Source organism: Schistocerca gregaria, unplaced genomic scaffold (assembly GCF_023897955.1).
Source record: "Schistocerca gregaria isolate iqSchGreg1 unplaced genomic scaffold, iqSchGreg1.2 ptg000259l, whole genome shotgun sequence".
NCBI classification, from domain to species: Eukaryota; Metazoa; Arthropoda; class Insecta; order Orthoptera; family Acrididae; genus Schistocerca; species Schistocerca gregaria.
The window spans coordinates 5,016,074-5,028,007 of NW_026061764.1; the positions used below are offsets into that span (position 1 = coordinate 5,016,074).

General features: G+C 46.4%; 1 non-coding gene across 1 annotated transcript; it reads right to left on the bottom strand.

The window, feature by feature from the left end:
- Positions 1-5,337: 5,337 nt before the first annotated feature.
- On the bottom strand, positions 5,338-5,409 carry Trnai-aau (transfer RNA isoleucine (anticodon AAU)). Its single transcript has one exon. It is a non-coding gene; the product is annotated as a tRNA-Ile (tRNA).
- Positions 5,410-11,934: the final 6,525 nt, after the last annotated feature.

Sequence of the window (11,934 nt, forward strand, 5' to 3'; positions counted from 1 at the left end):
TAGATGTGCAAGTGATAGTCAAAACTCGCTGTGTCGGCACTCTGCCGACCATTTCGCTAGTTAACACCGGTCTTGTTGTGTGTGTTTCAAGCTCAAGAGCATCTCCAAGCAAAGAATGGTCAACAGCAACATTCAGACGGTTTCGTACTGCTCAATTGCTACATTAAAACGTTATGTTTCTTTTTCAGAACTGGAAAAACACAAGCGTGACAGCATTCGAACCTGTAATCTTCAGATCCGAAGTCCGACGCCTTATCCATTAGGCCACACGGTCACTGACGACCAACATTTACATGTATACGACTCATCTCGAAACGCTCACACCCCTGAGGATTTGTGTTTTCGTTCTACACAGCCGCTGCCCCTTGCTCTTTCCCACCCATTCGTTACATTCAACCTCTGACGAGACCGACCAAATATAGACTGTGAAACAAGACCACACACTTTGTGCATTCGGAATCGAAGGCAGGGCGTCCCTCGCCGCATTTGCTACGATTGCCATTTGCTACTTCTGCAGAAGCGGCGGCGGCGGCGACGACGACGACGACGACGACGACGACGAATATCGCGAGAGGCTCTGAGATATGTGAGAAATACATCTATAAAATGTAATTCAGACTGCCTCGTCCCACCTTATGCTGTACCGCTTTGGCAAATGCTTTATCTGCGCCATTCGCCTTAATCGCATCTGAGAGTGATTCTTAAAAAAAGGCCTGTCGCTAATTGTTCGTCATCACAGGTACTGTTTGCTATAAGGCCACGACGCGCAACTGATTTCCAAAATTCATCTTTCTCCTGTGAGGATGGAACTTACGACCGCTGGTTTATTAGACCAGTGCTCTACCACTGAGCTAAAGAGGCGCGGCCTAGCGGTACTCTTGGGTACTTCGTCCTTACGGTCGTCTGCATCATCAGACTTTAGCTGACAACACTTCATATTACCGGCTAATATTTGCAGCTATGGCGACAAATTACTGCTTGACTACACATCTGACACGTAACCGATGTGCTCTCCAAACAACAACACTTGCATTTCAGAACATGTCTTTCACACATGTCTACAAAATCACCTTCACCTTCAAATACAGCTTCCTTGCGACTGACAGAGACGTAGGCAAAGTTTAAAGTTGCTATTTCCATTAAATCTCGTTAATCAGAAAAACGGTAATTTACACTTGCAGCGGAACAAAATTCCGTTCCGCCCAGCGTCTGGCTCGAACCCACGACCCTGGGATTAAGAGTCTGACGCTCTACCGACTGAGCTAGCCGGCTACCTCGGGGAATAACTGCCGGGTAGCACGTCACACAGTACTCGTTTGTGTTGGGTGGTCCCATACAGAATCTCTCCATGATGCCTAATGTTTTCCTAACGTCACACTCGTCACGTACTTCACTTTTATGTCATAATCATTTCTGAGAGGTAAAGAAATTGCATGACAACATGCAGAGCTAGTGGCGTCAAAATTAACGCACATACTTTATGTGACTCAAAAGCCGAACGAGTTACTTTCCGACGTTGTTTTAGATGTGCAAGTGATAGTCAAAACTCGCTGTGTCGGCACTCTGCCGACCATTTCGCTAGTTAACACCGGTCTTGTTGTGTGTGTTTCAAACACTAGATCGCGTGTTAAGCAAAAAATGGTCAACAGCAACATTCAGACGGTTTCGTACTGCTCAATTGCTACATTAAAACGTTATGTTTCTTTTTCAGAACTGGAAAAACACAAGCGTGACAGCATTCGAACCTGTAATCTTCAGATCCGAAGTCCGACGCCTTATCCATTAGGCCACACGGTCACTGACGACCAACATTTACATGTATACGACTCATCTCGAAACGCTCACACCCCTGAGGATTTGTGTTTTCGTTCTACACAGCCGCTGCCCCTTGCTCTTTCCCACCCATTCGTTACATTCAACCTCTGACGAGACCGACCAAATATAGACTGTGAAACAAGACCACACACTTTGTGCATTCGGATCGAAGGCAGGGCGTCCCTCGCCGCATTTGCTACGATTGCCATTTGCTACTTCTGCAGAAGCGGCGGCGGCGGCGACGACGACGACGACGACGAATATCGCGAGAGGCTCTGAGATATGTGAGAAAATACATCCATAAATGTAATTCAGACTGCCTCGTCCCACCTTATGCTGTACCGCTTTGGCAAATGCTTTATCTGCGCCATTCGCCTTAATCGCATCTGAGAGTGATTCTTAAAAAAACGCCTGTCGCTAATTGTTCGTCATCACAGGTACTGTTTGCTATACGGCCACGACGCGCAACTGATTTCCAAAATTCATCTTTCTCCTGTGAGGATGGAACTTACGACCGCTGGTTTATTAGACCAGTGCTCTACCACTGAGCTAAAGAGGCGCGGCCTAGCGGTACTCTTGGGTACTTCGTCCTTACGGTCGTCTGCATCATCAGACTTTAGCTGACAACACTTCATATTACCGGCTAATATTTGCAGCTATGGCGACAAATTACTGCTTGACTACACATCTGACACGTAACCGATGTGCTCTCCAAACAACAACACTTGCATTTCAGAACATGTCTTTCACACATGTCTACAAAATCACCTTCACCTTCAAATACAGCTTCCTTGCGACTGACAGAGACGTAGGCAAAGTTTAAAGTTGCTATTTCCATTAAATCTCGTTAATCAGAAAAACGGTAATTTACACTTGCAGCGGAACAAAATTCCGTTCCGCCCAGCGTCTGGCTCGAACCCACGACCCTGGGATTAAGAGTCTGACGCTCTACCGACTGAGCTAGCCGGCTACCTCGGTGAATAACTGCCGGGTAGCACGTCACACAGTACTCGTTTGCGTTGGGTGGTCCCATACAGAATCTCTCCATGATGCCTAATGTTTTCCTAACGTCACACTCGTCACGTACTTCACTTTTATGTCATAATCATTTCTGAGAGGTAAAGAAATTGCATGACAACATGCAGAGCTAGTGGCGTCAAAATTAACGCACATACTTTATGTGACTCAAAAGCCGAACGAGTTACTTTCCGACGTTGTTTTAGATGTGCAAGTGATAGTCAAAACTCGCTGTGTCGGCACTCTGCCGACCATTTCGCTAGTTAACACCGGTCTTGTTGTGTGTGTTTCAAGCTCAAGAGCATCTCCAAGCAAAAAATGGTCAACAGCAACATTCAGACGGTTTCGTACTGCTCAATTGCTACATTAAAACGTTATGTTTCTTTTTCAGAACTGGAAAAACACAAGCGTGACAGCATTCGAACCTGTAATCTTCAGATCCGAAGTCCGACGCCTTATCCATTAGGCCACACGGTCACTGACGACCAACATTTACATGTATACGACTCATCTCGAAACGCTCACACCCCTGAGGATTTGTGTTTTCGTTCTACACAGCCGCTGCCCCTTGCTCTTTCCCACCCATTCGTTACATTCAACCTCTGACGAGACCGACCAAATATAGACTGTGAAACAAGACCGCACACTTTGTGCATTCGGAATCGAAGGCAGGGCGTCCCTCGCCGCATTTGCTACGATTGCCATTTGCTACTTCTGCAGAAACGGCGGCGGCGGCGACGACGACGACGACGACGACGACGACGAATATCGCGAGAGGCTCTGAGATATGTGAGAAATACATCTATAAAATGTAATTCAGACTGCCTCGTCCCACCTTATGCTGTACCGCTTTGGCAAATGCTTTATCTGCGCCATTCGCCTTAATCGCATCTGAGAGTGATTCTTAAAAAAACGCCTGTCGCTAATTGTTCGTCATCACAGGTACTGTTTGCTATACGGCCACGACGCGCAACTGATTTCCAAAATTCATCTTTCTCCTGTGAGGATGGAACTTACGACCGCTGGTTTATTAGACCAGTGCTCTACCACTGAGCTAATGAGGCGCGGCCTAGCGGTACTCTTGGGTACTTCGTCCTTACGGTCGTCTGCATCATCAGACTTTAGCTGACAACACTTCATATTACCGGCTAATATTTGCAGCTATGGCGACAAATTACTGCTTGACTACACATCTGACACGTAACCGATGTGCTCTCCAAACAACAACACTTGCATTTCAGAACATGTCTTTCACACATGTCTACAAAATCACCTTCACCTTCAAATACAGCTTCCTTGCGACTGACAGAGACGTAGGCAAAGTTTAAAGTTGCTATTTCCATTAAATCTCGTTAATCAGAAAAACGGTAATTTACACTTGCAGCGGAACAAAATTCCGTTCCGCCCAGCGTCTGGCTCGAACCCACGACCCTGGGATTAAGAGTCTGACGCTCTACCGACTGAGCTAGCCGGCTACCTCGGTGAATAACTGCCGGGTAGCACGTCACACAGTACTCGTTTGTGTTGGGTGGTCCCATACAGAATCTCTCCATGATGCCTAATGTTTTCCTAACGTCACACTCGTCACGTACTTCACTTTTATGTCATAATCATTTCTGAGAGGTAAAGAAATTGCATGACAACATGCAGAGCTAGTGGCGTCAAAATTAACGCACATACTTTATGTGACTCAAAAGCCGAACGAGTTACTTTCCGACGTTGTTTTAGATGTGCAAGTGATAGTCAAAACTCGCTGTGTCGGCACTCTGCCGACCATTTCGCTAGTTAACACCGGTCTTGTTGTGTGTGTTTCAAGCTCAAGAGCATCTCCAAGCAAAAAATGGTCAACAGCAACATTCAGACGGTTTCGTACTGCTCAATTGCTACATTAAAACGTTATGTTTCTTTTTCAGAACTGGAAAAACACAAGCGTGACAGCATTCGAACCTGTAATCTTCAGATCCGAAGTCCGACGCCTTATCCATTAGGCCACACGGTCACTGACGACCAACATTTACATGTATACGACTCATCTCGAAACGCTCACACCCCTGAGGATTTGTGTTTTCGTTCTACACAGCCGCTGCCCCTTGCTCTTTCCCACCCATTCGTTACATTCAACCTCTGACGAGACCGACCAAATATAGACTGTGAAACAAGACCACACACTTTGTGCATTCGGAATCGAAGGCAGGGCGTCCCTCGCCGCATTTGCTACGATTGCCATTTGCTACTTCTGCAGAAGCGGCGGCGGCGGCGACGACGACGACGACGACGAATATCGCGAGAGGCTCTGAGATATGTGAGAAATACATCCATAAAATGTAATTCAGACTGCCTCGTCCCACCTTATGCTGTACCGCTTTGGCAAATGCTTTATCTGCGCCATTCGCCTTAATCGCATCTGAGAGTGATTCTTAAAAAAACGCCTGTCGCTAATTGTTCGTCATCACAGGTACTGTTTGCTATACGGCCACGACGCGCAACTGATTTCCAAAATTCATCTTTCTCTTGTGAGGATGGAACTTACGACCGCTGGTTTATTAGACCAGTGCTCTACCACTGAGCTAAAGAGGCGCGGCCTAGCGGTACTCTTGGGTACTTCGTCCTTACGGTCGTCTGCATCATCAGACTTTAGCTGACAACACTTCATATTACCGGCTAATATTTGCAGCTATGGCGACAAATTACTGCTTGACTACACATCTGACACGTAACCGATGTGCTCTCCAAACAACAACACTTGCATTTCAGAACATGTCTTTCACACATGTCTACAAAATCACCTTCACCTTCAAATACAGCTTCCTTGCGACTGACAGAGACGTAGGCAAAGTTTAAAGTTGCTATTTCCATTAAATCTCGTTAATCAGAAAAACGGTAATTTACACTTGCAGCGGAACAAAATTCCGTTCCGCCCAGCGTCTGGCTCGAACCCACGACCCTGGGATTAAGAGTCTGACGCTCTACCGACTGAGCTAGCCGGCTACCTCGGTGAATAACTGCCGGGTAGCACGTCACACAGTACTCGTTTGTGTTGGGTGGTCCCATACAGAATCTCTCCATGATGCCTAATGTTTTCCTAACGTCACACTCGTCACGTACTTCACTTTTATGTCATAATCATTTCTGAGAGGTAAAGAAATTGCATGACAACATGCACAGCTAGTCGCGTCAAAATTAACGCACATACTTTATGTGACTCAAAAGCCGAACGAGTTACTTTCCGACGTTGTTTTAGATGTGCAAGTGATAGTCAAAACTCGCTGTGTCGGCACTCTGCCGACCATTTCGCTAGTTAACACCGGTCTTGTTGTGTGTGTTTCAAGCTCAAGAGCATCTCCAAGCAAAAAATGGTCAACAGCAACATTCAGACGGTTTCGTACTGCTCAATTGCTACATTAAAACGTTATGTTTCTTTTTCAGAACTGGAAAAACACAAGCGTGACAGCATTCGAACCTGTAATCTTCAGATCCGAAGTCCGACGCCTTATCCATTAGGCCACACGGTCACTGACGACCAACATTTACATGTATACGACTCATCTCGAAACGCTCACACCCCTGAGGATTTGTGTTTTCGTTCTACACAGCCGCTGCCCCTTGCTCTTTCCCACCCATTCGTTACATTCAACCTCTGACGAGACCGACCAAATATAGACTGTGAAACAAGACCACACACTTTGTGCATTCGGAATCGAAGGCAGGGCGTCCCTCGCCGCATTTGCTACGATTGCCATTTGCTACTTCTGCAGAAACGGCGGCGGCGGCGACGACGACGACGACGACGACGACGACGAATATCGCGAGAGGCTCTGAGATATGTGAGAAATACATCTATAAAATGTAATTCAGACTGCCTCGTCCCACCTTATGCTGTACCGCTTTGGCAAATGCTTTATCTGCGCCATTCGCCTTAATCGCATCTGAGAGTGATTCTTAAAAAAACGCCTGTCGCTAATTGTTCGTCATCACAGGTACTGTTTGCTATACGGCCACGACGCGCAACTGATTTCCAAAATTCATCTTTCTCCTGTGAGGATGGAACTTACGACCGCTGGTTTATTAGACCAGTGCTCTACCACTGAGCTAATGAGGCGCGGCCTAGCGGTACTCTTGGGTACTTCGTCCTTACGGTCGTCTGCATCATCAGACTTTAGCTGACAACACTTCATATTACCGGCTAATATTTGCAGCTATGGCGACAAATTACTGCTTGACTACACATCTGACACGTAACCGATGTGCTCTCCAAACAACAACACTTGCATTTCAGAACATGTCTTTCACACATGTCTACAAAATCACCTTCACCTTCAAATACAGCTTCCTTGCGACTGACAGAGACGTAGGCAAAGTTTAAAGTTGCTATTTCCATTAAATCTCGTTAATCAGAAAAACGGTAATTTACACTTGCAGCGGAACAAAATTCCGTTCCGCCCAGCGTCTGGCTCGAACCCACGACCCTGGGATTAAGAGTCTGACGCTCTACCGACTGAGCTAGCCGGCTACCTCGGTGAATAACTGCCGGGTAGCACGTCACACAGTACTCGTTTGTGTTGGGTGGTCCCATACAGAATCTCTCCATGATGCCTAATGTTTTCCTAACGTCACACTCGTCACGTACTTCACTTTTATGTCATAATCATTTCTGAGAGGTAAAGAAATTGCATGACAACATGCAGAGCTAGTGGCGTCAAAATTAACGCACATACTTTATGTGACTCAAAAGCCGAACGAGTTACTTTCCGACGTTGTTTTAGATGTGCAAGTGATAGTCAAAACTCGCTGTGTCGGCACTCTGCCGACCATTTCGCTAGTTAACACCGGTCTTGTTGTGTGTGTTTCAAGCTCAAGAGCATCTCCAAGCAAAAAATGGTCAACAGCAACATTCAGACGGTTTCGTACTGCTCAATTGCTACATTAAAACGTTATGTTTCTTTTTCAGAACTGGAAAAACACAAGCGTGACAGCATTCGAACCTGTAATCTTCAGATCCGAAGTCCGACGCCTTATCCATTAGGCCACACGGTCACTGACGACCAACATTTACATGTATACGACTCATCTCGAAACGCTCACACCCCTGAGGATTTGTGTTTTCGTTCTACACAGCCGCTGCCCCTTGCTCTTTCCCACCCATTCGTTACATTCAACCTCTGACGAGACCGACCAAATATAGACTGTGAAACAAGACCACACACTTTGTGCATTCGGAATCGAAGGCAGGGCGTCCCTCGCCGCATTTGCTACGATTGCCATTTGCTACTTCTGCAGAAGCGGCGGCGACGACGACGACGACGACGACGACGAATATCGCGAGAGGCTCTGAGATATGTGAGAAATACATCTATAAAATGTAATTCAGACTGCCTCGTCCCACCTTATGCTGTACCGCTTTGGCAAATGCTTTATCTGCGCCATTCGCCTTAATCGCATCTGAGAGTGATTCTTAAAAAAACGCCTGTCGCTAATTGTTCGTCATCACAGGTACTGTTTGCTATACGGCCACGACGCGCAACTGATTTCCAAAATTCATCTTTCTCCTGTGAGGATGGAACTTACGACCGCTGGTTTATTAGACCAGTGCTCTACCACTGAGCTAAAGAGGCGCGGCCTAGCGGTACTCTTGGGTACTTCGTCCTTACGGTCGTCTGCATCATCAGACTTTAGCTGACAACACTTCATATTACCGGCTAATATTTGCAGCTATGGCGACAAATTACTGCTTGACTACACATCTGACACGTAACCGATGTGCTCTCCAAACAACAACACTTGCATTTCAGAACATGTCTTTCACACATGTCTACAAAATCACCTTCACCTTCAAATACAGCTTCCTTGCGACTGACAGAGACGTAGGCAAAGTTTAAAGTTGCTATTTCCATTAAATCTCGTTAATCAGAAAAACGGTAATTTACACTTGCAGCGGAACAAAATTCCGTTCCGCCCAGCGTCTGGCTCGAACCCACGACCCTGGGATTAAGAGTCTGACGCTCTACCGACTGAGCTAGCCGGCTACCTCGGTGAATAACTGCCGGGTAGCACGTCACACAGTACTCGTTTGTGTTGGGTGGTCCCATACAGAATCTCTCCATGATGCCTAATGTTTTCCTAACGTCACACTCGTCACGTACTTCACTTTTATGTCATAATCATTTCTGAGAGGTAAAGAAATTGCATGACAACATGCAGAGCTAGTGGCGTCAAAATTAACGCACATACTTTATGTGACTCAAAAGCCGAACGAGTTACTTTCCGACGTTGTTTTAGATGTGCAAGTGATAGTCAAAACTCGCTGTGTCGGCACTCTGCCGACCATTTCGCTAGTTAACACCGGTCTTGTTGTGTGTGTTTCAAGCTCAAGAGCATCTCCAAGCAAAAAATGGTCAACAGCAACATTCAGACGGTTTCGTACTGCTCAATTGCTACATTAAAACGTTATGTTTCTTTTTCAGAACTGGAAAAACACAAGCGTGACAGCATTCGAACCTGTAATCTTCAGATCCGAAGTCCGACGCCTTATCCATTAGGCCACACGGTCACTGACGACCAACATTTACATGTATACGACTCATCTCGAAACGCTCACACCCCTGAGGATTTGTGTTTTCGTTCTACACAGCCGCTGCCCCTTGCTCTTTCCCACCCATTCGTTACATTCAACCTCTGACGAGACCGACCAAATATAGACTGTGAAACAAGACCACACACTTTGTGCATTCGGAATCGAAGGCAGGGCGTCCCTCGCCGCATTTGCTACGATTGCCATTTGCTACTTCTGCAGAAGCGGCGGCGGCGGCGGCGACGACGACGACGACGACGACGAATATCGCGAGAGGCTCTGAGATATGTGAGAAATACATCTATAAAATGTAATTCAGACTGCCTCGTCCCACCTTATGCTGTACCGCTTTGGCAAATGCTTTGTCTGCGCCATTCGCCTTAATCGCATCTGAGAGTGATTCTTAAAAAAACGCCTGTCGCTAATTGTTCGTCATCACAGGTACTGTTTGCTATACGGCCACGACGCGCAACTGATTTCCAAAATTCATCTTTCTCCTGTGAGGATGGAACTTACGACCGCTGGTTTATTAGACCAGTGCTCTACCACTGAGCTAAAGAGGCGCGGCCTAGCGGTACTCTTGGGTACTTCGTCCTTACGGTCGTCTGCATCATCAGACTTTAGCTGACAACACTTCATATTACCGGCTAATATTTGCAGCTATGGTGACAAATTACTGCTTGACTACACATCTGACACGTAACCGATGTGCTCTCCAAACAACAACACTTGCATTTCAGAACATGTCTTTCACACATGTCTACAAAATCACCTTCACCTTCAAATACAGCTTCCTTGCGACTGACAGAGACGTAGGCAAAGTTTAAAGTTGCTATTTCCATTAAATCTCGTTAATCAGAAAAACGGTAATTTACACTTGCAGCGGAACAAAATTCCGTTCCGCCCAGCGTCTGGCTCGAACCCACGACCCTGGGATTAAGAGTCTGACGCTCTACCGACTGAGCTAGCCGGCTACCTCGGTGAATAACTGCCGGGTAGCACGTCACACAGTACTCGTTTGTGTTGGGTGGTCCCATACAGAATCTCTCCATGATGCCTAATGTTTTCCTAACGTCACACTCGTCACGTACTTCACTTTTATGTCATAATCATTTCTGAGAGGTAAAGAAATTGCATGACAACATGCAGAGCTAGTGGCGTCAAAATTAACGCACATACTTTATGTGACTCAAAAGCCGAACGAGTTACTTTCCGACGTTGTTTTAGATGTGCAAGTGATAGTCAAAACTCGCTGTGTCGGCACTCTGCCGACCATTTCGCTAGTTAACATCGGTCTTGTTGTGTGTGTTTCAAGCTCAAGAGCATCTCCAAGCAAAAAATGGTCAACAGCAACATTCAGACGGTTTCGTACTGCTCAATTGCTACATTAAAACGTTATGTTTCTTTTTCAGAACTGGAAAACACAAGCGTGACAGCATTCGAACCTGTAATCTTCAGATCCGAAGTCCGACGCCTTATCCATTAGGCCACACGGTCACTGACGACCAACATTTACATGTATACGACTCATCTCGAAACGCTCACACCCCTGAGGATTTGTGTTTTCGTTCTACACAGCCGCTGCCCCTTGCTCTTTCCCACCCATTCGTTACATTCAACCTCTGACGAGACCGACCAAATATAGACTGTGAAACAAGACCACACACTTTGTGCATTCGGAATCGAAGGCAGGGCGTCCCTCGCCGCATTTGCTACGATTGCCATTTGCTACTTCTGCAGAAGCGGCGGCGGCGGCGACGACGACGACGACGACGACGACGACGAATATCGCGAGAGGCTCTGAGATATGTGAGAAATACATCTATAAAATGTAATTCAGACTGCCTCGTCCCACCTTATGCTGTACCGCTTTGGCAAATGCTTTATCTGCGCCATTCGCCTTAATCGCATCTGAGAGTGATTCTTAAAAAAACGCCTGTCGCTAATTGTTCGTCATCACAGGTACTGTTTGCTATACGGCCACGACGCGCAACTGATTTCCAAAATTCATCTTTCTCCTGTGAGGATGGAACTTACGACCGCTGGTTTATTAGACCAGTGCTCTACCACTGAGCTAAAGAGGCGCGGCCTAGCGGTACTCTTGGGTACTTCGTCCTTACGGTCGTCTGCATCATCAGACTTTAGCTGACAACACTTCATATTACCGGCTAATATTTGCAGCTATGGTGACAAATTACTGCTTGACTACACATCTGACACGTAACCGATGTGCTCTCCAAACAACAACACTTGCATTTCAGAACATGTCTTTCACACATGTCTACAAAATCACCTTCACCTTCAAATACAGCTTCCTTGCGACTGACAGAGACGTAGGCAAAGTTTAAAGTTGCTATTTCCATTAAATCTCGTTAATCAGAAAAACGGTAATTTACACTTGCAGCGGAACAAAATTCCGTTCCGCCCAGCGTCTGGCTCGAACCCACGACCCTGGGATTAAGAGTCTGACGCTCTACCGACTGAGCTAGCCGGCTACCTCGGTGAATAACTGCCGGGTAGCACGTCACACAGTA